Consider the following 9,706-nt stretch of genomic DNA (forward strand, 5'->3'; position numbering starts at 1 on the left):
CATGATAAAAGTGCATCTATCATCATAAAAGTGCATCTATCATCATGAAAGTGCATCTGTCCATCATAAAAGTGCATCTATCCATCATAAAAGTGCATCTATCCATGATAAAAGTGCATCTTTCCATGATAAAAGTGCATCTATCATCATAAAAATGCATCTATGATCATAAAAGTGCGTCTATGATCATAAAAGTGCATCTATCCATCATAAAAGTGCATCTGATCCTAAAAGTGAATCTATGATCATAAAAGTGCATCTATGATCATAAAAGTGCGTCGCATCTATGATCATAAAAGTGCATCTATGATCATAAAAGTTCTCCACACTGCTCTGGGGGGTTAATAAAGGCCTTCTGAAGTGAAGTGATGCGTTTGTGTAAGAAAAATATTTATATTCAAAACTTTATCGACTAAAATAACTAGCTTCCGGCAGACGGCTGTACGCATTGATACGGCTTGAGTGCGAGTAAATCATGGGCTAATTAACATTTTTGGGTGAACTATCCCTTTAATAACAATAGATGGTTACTGAATAGATCAGTGTAACTATAGGTGTTTTTCTACTGCAGGAACACTCCCAGTTCCTGGAACAAGTTCAGGTTGTTTTCCAGTAAACGAACTAAATACTCTAAAACAAAACAAAACAAACAGAACAGAAACAGAAACCATGTTAGTATAGGGAGAGGTAGTGCTACTGTATGTGGGTGGTACAGTACAGTACAGTCAGTCACTACAGATAACGCCTCTCGTCGCCCAAAGGAAAGATTGATCTGCACGGCTGATAAAATATACTTTTTTTTTCATAATTTTTTTCAAGGAAACAGGTTAGCTAAAACTTCTTGATGTGCATTAGGAACATTAGCAACAGCATTTAACTGTTTTAATCATGTTTGTTTGTCTTTCTACTGTTCACTGTCATTTTTCACTTAGTTTTTTTTTAAATGTTTTTTTTTTCTTTTTTTTTTTTTTCTTTGAAGTTGGGATCTCCTGTTTGCACTATGCACTAATTAAGACATTTTTACTTTAATTCAAATCAAGTGACATCGTGACATCTTTAAAGTAAGCATTAAATAAAAAGTGACTATTTACTTTGTTAGTGCATTTTACTCGTCTTTTGGTAATCAATTCATTCATGCAAGTCAAAAATAGGTTTGTCTTTGAAATCTTTAATCAAAATCTGAAAATGTACTTCACTTTGAAATGGCTTTCCTTCTCAGATGATATCAGTTTATGGAAATACTCTCCTCCAACTGTCTTTGAAAATAAGCCACGCCCTTTATTATCCTCAATCAGTTTTGCGTTTCAGATTCTCTCCATGGTAACCCGGGTGTCAGCCAGAGGGGCAGTGTTTCGGAAAACATTGAAGCTTCCCCGAGCGCCGCCATTGATTAGCGGACCATCACCTGCTGTTAGCATTCCATTGACTCCCATTCATTTTGGCGTCACTTTGACAGCGAATAACTTTACATCTGAGGCGTTTAAAGACTCCATTTGTCCATTATTTATTTCTAAAGAAACACGAAAATGTATAAAAGGCTCCATTACCTTGTATCTTACGTTATGGCCCCGTAGATGCAATTTTTTTTTTAAATAGGCTAACGATTGCGTCATAACCACGCGACTCTCTGTCGCACAGTAGAGAGATTACCGTATGGACAGGAGGAGAAGCTCGCGGGCAATCGGGGGGGACGTGGAGGCAAAATTACAAAATAATTTATCAGAATACTTAGCAAAAGTTTCTCCTGCTGCTAGCTCGTGGACACCTCCTACTCACACTCTCTGTCTCTGCAAGTTTCAGAAGGGAATGATTCAGATTTCTCTCGGCACAGCTACTAGAAGACAGAAGGGTTGCTCACGTCACATCCACGTCGTCAAGCTCAGGTTGAGTCTGCGCAGTACGCTCGACCATCAGGAAGTGAGAGCTTCTAATTTACTTCACTTTTCTCCGTTGAAACCTATGTGTCCAGTTTACTGTCTATGGTGTCAGCCTTTCGATTGTGTTTAAACTTCCGGTTGTCGTGGCTTTTGAACATCATTCATTTGATTGGCCAGAAACCCTGATTACTGTATGATGTCATTATAATCGTTGATCAGTATTGGCCGGAAGTGAGAGACTGAGTTTTGAACGCTTATATCTACTTAATTCGAGTTTTGCTATTGTTTTAAAGCACACTTGCTTATAGATAACATTAAGGCTATTCATAATAAAAACTAAAATACTCTTTTATTTGTCTTGTGTCCCCTGTGGAAAAGTTGTGTGGCCTACGAACTTTATCAGAAAGGGTTTAGTTCAACCACGATCAAAAAAGTTCTGTTATACGTTTTCCCCAATATCTGTTTGTCTTATTGTTGATGTTAAATGTCATTGTGAGCTTTTATGAAAGTTGAATTTTTTTTTTTTTAAATGTGTACATTTGGATAATTTGGACAGGGCAATAAAAAGCTCTGCAATAGCAAATAAAACCAGCCTTCCCAGTAAAGCTGGTACATTTTCTTGGTACTTCAAAAGTGTGTTTAATATTAACACAAACTTACTCACGCCACCGCTGACATCGACATGGAATCTCTTGTATATGGTTGCAGTTTTTTTGATAATCTTCATATGATAAAGTCCAGAGTGTGAGGATTTGGTGTTATGGATAATGAGAGATCCAGTATATCTGTCCAGCTTCAGACTGCCTTTAAATCTCCCATCATCACTGTCATATGTCTCGAAGATTCCATTCTTTAAATGGATTTCAGCTAAAAGTATACGCTCATCTCCAAACATCCACTGTATGTTATCCTCTCTCTGTATTTCAGTCTCACCAGTACGCAGAGCAACACGTTTTCCCTCTTTCACTGGAACTGCTTTGATCGTATGTGTCTCGGCACCAAACGCATCTGGGGGACAATTCAATTTGTTACTTCTTCAGGCAAACACAGAATGTTCCCTTAATGTTAATATTTGGTTGCTGTTTTTTTTTGTTTTTTTGAGAACCCAATAACATTCTAGGAACGTTCATTTTAGGTTTTATATATATATATATATTTTTTTTTTTTTGAGAACCCAATAACATTCTAGGAACGTTCATTTTAGGTTTTATATATATATATTTTTTTATTTTTTTTTGAGAACCCATTAACATTCAAGGAACGTTCTTTTTAGGTTTTATATTTTGCAATTAAATAATGTTCCTAGAACATAGCAGGGAGGCTATTTTTTAAATAACCCATAAATAACTTATACAGAATCAATTTAATGTTTTAAAAACCTAACACTCTAAAACATGATGGGTTGTTTCAACCCAACTTTGGGTCTAATATGGACAAACCCAGCCGTTGGGTTAAATTTTTTAATTTCATTTTTAACCCAACGTTTGGGTTTGTCCGTATTTTACCCAAACTTGGGTAAAAACAAAACAGCATTTTTTTGAGTGTAGATTGTGTTGAATTAATTGTTATTTGGTGATGAAGAAAATTTCTAATTTGGGTACCCAATGAAATCTGGTAAATCTTATATATTATTGGACAAAGTTAATCTTTCAAATGATGGTTATTTTCATTAATTAAACAATAAAAACAAGTAGTTATGGTGTATATATTATAGGCATCCATACATCCATCTTCCACACTGCTTATAATAAAGATTATACTGACTACTGATGTACAGCAGGGTAATGATATCAGAGTAAAGAGGTTAAATAATGTTTTACACATGAAAAACTGAAGTTCTATTTAAAAGAAAACTTGCCTGGGTAACCCAAAAGAAACCGAATGTTTGTCAGGTTTTTTTTGTTTTTGTTTTTCGGCAGTGCAGTCGGTCTTAAAGTGACAGCACACCCTTAATATTCCTACTTGTCTGTGACATTAATATTAATAAAACAACAAATACAGCTTTACAAAAGATGAAACCGTATTTAATTTCTACAGTGAACAAAGAGTTTTATTTTACATTTAGGCTATATTATTCATTTCTGTACCTGAATACTGTTAGACTTTGTAACTTTGTTATTTAGTATTCATCTCTGCTTGTAATTTGTGTATTTGTTCTTATTTTATTACTGACTGTTCACTTGTTTTAAATAAAGTGTGAACTTTATAGTTTTGATGTAGTAGCAAGTAAATTAAAACTAGCTTTAGCTGTAGAATAACTTTATTCCAGAGCTGCTGTAAAGCCCAAACAATCTCTGTTACTTTAATATTATCACTGTAAAGCTGCATTGAAACAATCTATATTGTTAAAAGTATGGAAGTAAAATAATGTCAAATGTTTTTGAAATAAAAAGCCTGTTGAATTGCACTACTTGAAAAAAAATAGGCATTGCATTAACCATGCTTGCATTTTAATGCATTGTATTTTTAGGGCTTGCATTTTTATGGGCTGAAATTCAACATGGTTGAATATTTAAGCTGTGAATATTTCAATTAAAAACATTTCAAACACCTTTTCATTATTAAAAATTCAATAATCCATATTCACCTTTCATATTTCACTTCCAAAATATTCAAACTGTTTAAAAATACAACCAATAATATTCAACAGGCAATTTTCGGTCCATTTTATTTCGCTTTGCAAATTCGCTTCCACAAATTCAGTGGTTCAAATTCGACAGTAAATTCAACATTGACGTCCAGGAACTGCAGGAAAAGCAGTAGATTGCCGAGCATACTCTCCATCTGCTGTTAGTCGATCTCACCATCAGATGGTGCAAAAGCGCGTGTTGTTGACGAAGACATTTATTCATAAAATGAAAATGATTATCTGTGTCAGTATATGCGGAAAAGATGATAAACACACAAAAGCTGTGTTTATGTTTCATTCAATAACTTCATTGTTACTTTCCCTGTAGCCTACATGGCATCAGCTTTCTCTACCATGAACAGGATTATAATCGGTTTCCCTCAATACCTCATACTCAAGGATTCCCCTTCCGTTGGGACAAAACGCTAGCTTAATGGACTAATACAGTGATATGAAAGACCAATCTTGCACCTTATTGGGGAAGTAGGCTGTAGGCTATTATATAGGCTACAGGCAAGAAGATGGACTCAGAATATGAACTTAACGCGCAAAGTTTCATGCTGAGCGTTTCGTGATATACTGGCAAAAAATCAACACTTGATCAGTTAATACTAAAACTTTCTCTTCTATTCTATTCTCTCTCTCTCTCTCTCTCTCTCTCTCTCTCTCTCTCTCTCTCTATATATATATATATATATATATATATATAGTATGCCTACGTGTATTGCATTAGCTTAAACTGTCATAGCACTTGCATATTGTTGTCCTATTGTTAGTTTAACTGTAAATCGCTTTGGATAAAAGCTTCTGCTAAATGACTAAATGTAAAACTGCTGCGCAGTATGCCTGACACTACATGAACACTTTACAGTTGGTTTTATGACTGTAAGTCGTTCCATTCAAATGCTATCGGAGTTAGAAACGTGTATGCCAAAGGCCTATACACTTTAGAGACGGTCCCTAAATGTGCGAATGTCCAACAACATCAAGTCATCTGTATGCCAGTCTATCACTGGGAAACGCTCAGCATTAAGCTTTGCGCGTTATTCTGAGTCCATCTGCTTGCCTGCGAGTTTGGTCTTTTACATCTGTAGTCCATTAAGCTACGTTAAGCGTTATATATGTCCAGCAGGGGAATCCTGAAGTATTGAGGGAAACCCTACATGCAGCACATTGCCACAATATAAAGTTAAGGCAACTAAACAACCAAGAGAAATAGGCTATATGTCAACCTCAAAAATTTAACATTGGATCTGTACATCCACATCGGGGAATAACATTAATCTCATTCACGGTAGAGAAAGATGCATGTAGGCTACACAGGAAAAGTAACCGTGAAAGGCACTGAATTTAACATAAAACAGCCGTCATAATAATCACAAATACACTTACATTGCTGTAAATGAGTTTTATGAATGACTTGCTCTAATTTTGCTGGTCTTCGTCTACAACACGCGCTTTTGCACCATCTGATGGTGAGATCGACTAACAGCAGATGGAGAGTATGCTCGGCAATCTACTGCTTTTCCTGCAGTTCCTGGACGTCAATGTTGAATTTACTTTTGAATTTGAACCACTGAATTTGTGGAAGCGAATTTGCAAAGCGAAATAAAATGGACCGAAAATTGCCTGTTGAATATTATTGGTTGTATTTTTAAACAGTTTGAATATTTTGGAAGTGAAATATGAAAGGTGAATATGGATTATTGAATTTTTAATAATGAAAAGGTGTTTGAAATGTTTTTAATTGAAATATTCACAGCTTAAATATTCAACCGCATGTTGAATTTCAGCCCATAAAAATGCAAGCCCTAAAAATACAATGCATTAAAATGCAAGTTAATGCAATGCCTATTTTTTTCAAGTAGTGCAATTCAACAGGCTTTTTATTTCAAAAACATTTGACATTATTTTACTTCCATATAAAAGCGTTATATAAATGAAGGTGATTTGAATTGACTAACCATAACAAACAATAAAAAAATAATTTTCTGGGATCCAAAGTGGGAACCAACAATGGTTAGCTGCATGGGCTTTCATATGGTTAGGCTAAGTGCAAGTTCAATGAGATCTGGGAGCAGCTTTTGGTTATCTCTCGCGGGATCACGTCAGGTCTTCGCTCGCGGGCGCGTATCGTGATGTCGCTGCTGATGCAGTGTCTAGTGAACTCAAATCGAAACCGGTAGTAAATGGAGGCATTAAAGCAGTTTCAAGGCAACAGAATGGGGCATTTCTTGATCTGGTTAAGCTGAAATAAAAATATCAGTTCTTTACAACAAGTTCAAGACTTTGTTTAGTCCTTTTAAATAAATGATGAAAAATCGGAGTCGCGGATAGGCTACTTAGAGTAAATTAATTCCCAGTAAAGCTGGTAGTTTCTTCTTGGTAGCCTACTTCAAACGTGTGTTTAACATAGTTTTATATTAACACAGATTTACTCACCGCCACCGCTGACATCGACATGGAATCTCTTGTATCGGAGTCGTGGATATAGAGTAGCCTAAATAAATTCTTTCAACCAAGAACAGCAATTTATCAAAGGATCAAATAATATAGAAACGTCTTTTTGCAGATGTTGAAAAAGCCACGAATGTGAACAAACAAAGCAGTAAATACGAGACTACTTTAATTTAATGGAAGTATACCTAACAAACAAAAAAATCACAATGGTCCATTTTCCAAACCGCTTAATTATCGAGGTCTACACGTAAAATTAAGTTGCTATAGGCTACACATCTAAAAAAGCCTGTTGCGTTTATTTGTTTATTTCTTTATTTATCATTCCTGCGCCAATGCCGGAATCGACTCCAGAAAACATGAACAATAGATTCTTGAAATGACACTTTGGATAAAGCGTTTACGTAAATAAAGCTTATCAAGGTTTATTTATATAATTAGCATTATTTGTGCAGTCTAATAATTATAAAATTACATATAAAAATGTAGCCTATTTAAGTGAGTCAAAAATTACACAAAAGTTCAACTTATGTTATTAATTTAAAATATAATAAATTAGAATTTAATGTAAAACAATATCAATTTATTATAATTATTATTATGTCTGCGAGTGCACATTAAAAAAATGTAAGCTATGTAGCCTAATGTGAAACCAAAATTATTCAAACAAATAGATATGAAGCTCTTACCATTTAAGAGTAATAAAAACAGAACTATTTTGAAAGTGTTCTTCGTATCCCTGTACAGTTGTAAGTTTAATAAAGATGATCCGGATTGCATGAATTGGTCCATCGTGTCTGTTTCTGATTACCTGACTGACCGGCTGTGCGTCTGACGATTTTCGGTTTCATATTTTCGTTTATAACTGCATTCCCAGCAAACACAATTATGTTTTGGCAACGTCTATGGCACGTTTTATTTCTACTATGGCAACGTCGCTGTCTACGTGCTCGCTATATTGTGTAGAATTGTTCATTGTCAATTGTTCATGTTGACATTCAGCAGCTGTGAGACGACATTCTGACAATATTTTATTTTTATTTGTATGCTAGATATAAGATATCCCCCATTTAGCATGTTTTGTTTTGTGGTTACTTTTTAATTAGTCAGATGTTAGATAATTATATACTTTTAAAATATTAATTATCCTTATTATTATTATTATTATTGTTATTATGTATGGGCCTAGCAGTAAATTAATTATAATCAACACCTGCAACTTTGAAGAGTAAAAATTACATAGAAGGTTATCTAATTCAACTTCATTAAAACTGCATATGGTAATCAAATTGCACTTCCAAAAGTCATACTTTTGTAAAAAAAAAAATATATATATATATATATATTCGAATATAAACAATTATTTTAAGTAGGCTATAATAAATAAAACATAAAAAGCAAAGGCAGATCAGAACATTTAATGAACAAAACCAGGTTCTGTATGGCAGACAAGGGGACAATCTAATATTATTTTAATCTCCAATGTTATTTAACAGTTGAGATAGTTCTTTAATGCTTCGCTAACTAGCAGAAGACACTAGCCGGGTTTAAATCCCAGTTGTGCAGGTGGGGCATGTTGTCACACTGCGTTACAATGTGCCCCTATTAGAAATATGCTATTATTTTATTAATTATATTGAGAAAACATGAGAATGTCAATGTTCAGAAATTACAAATTATTTATTTGTTTTGAACTATGTTGTATAGCTGTGATTTCCTGTGTTCGTAGTCAAAACTCGAAAAATTTGTTTATATTTAATTATTAAAAAATTCCATGAAAAAGTTAATAATTGTATTTTATTTAGAAAATATTTTAGTTTGTCTTGTATATATATTTTTATTAGATCAGATAACAATTTAAGCTGTCTTCCATTCTTGCAGGGTGTATCAAAAAAGTATATACTGTATTAATAAAACAAAATCACATAATTGTACTAGACATGTGTGAATGTCCCTGACGGTTTAAATGTCCCATTCTGATTTGTGAAAACTTTCACAAACCAGAATGGGACATTTAAACCGTGTGGGGCAGGTTAACTGACCCAAACTGAACTGTGAAACCTTTCACAAATCAGAATGGTTAATTTAAACACTCAGGGAAGGGTTAACTGACCCAAACTGATCTGTGGAACCTTTCACAAATCAGAAAGGGTCATCTAAACACTCAGGGAAGGGTTAACTGACCCAAACTGACCTGTGGAACCTTTCACAAATCAGAATGGGACATTTAACACTCAGGGAAGGGTTAACTGACCCAAACTGATCTGTGGAACCTTTCACAAATCAGAAAGGGTCATCTAAACACTCAGGGAAGGGTTAACTGACCCAAACTGACCTGTGGAACCTTTCACAAATCAGAATGGGACATTTAAACACTCAGGGAAGGGTTAACTGACCCAAACTGATCTGTGGAACCTTTCACAAATCAGAATGGGACATTTAAACACTCAGGGAAGGGTTACTGACCCAAACTGAACTGTGGAACCTTTCATAAATCAGAATGGGACATTTAAACACTCAGGGAAGGGTTAACTGACCCAAACTACATTTACATTTACTTTACATTTATTCATTTAGCTGACGCTTCTATCCAAAGCGACTTACAATTGCTATATATGTCAGAGGTCGCACGCCTCTGGAGCAACTAGGGGTTAAGTGTCTTGCTCAGGGACACATTGGTGTCTCACAGTGGATTCGAACCCGGGTCTCTCACACCAAAGGCATGTGTCTTATCCATTGCGCC

The 9,706-nt window shown here is 34.7% G+C and overlaps 1 long non-coding RNA gene across 1 annotated transcript in view; it reads right to left on the reverse strand.

The window, feature by feature from the left end:
• The window catches only part of LOC309476369, a 9,873-nt gene extending 2,067 nt beyond the window's left edge, over positions 1-7,806 (reverse strand). The window contains exons 1-2 of the long non-coding RNA XR_014198069.1: positions 7,653-7,806; positions 2,530-2,885 (exon numbers count right to left, since the gene is read on the reverse strand). This is a non-coding gene — a long non-coding RNA (uncharacterized lncRNA). The remainder of the gene's footprint in view (positions 1-2,529; positions 2,886-7,652) is intronic.
• Between the last annotated feature and the right edge of the window lie 1,900 nt (positions 7,807-9,706).

This window comes from Leuciscus leuciscus (genome assembly GCF_965113295.1).
Source record: "Leuciscus leuciscus genome assembly, chromosome: 15".
Taxonomy (NCBI): Eukaryota; Metazoa; Chordata; class Actinopteri; order Cypriniformes; family Leuciscidae; genus Leuciscus; species Leuciscus leuciscus.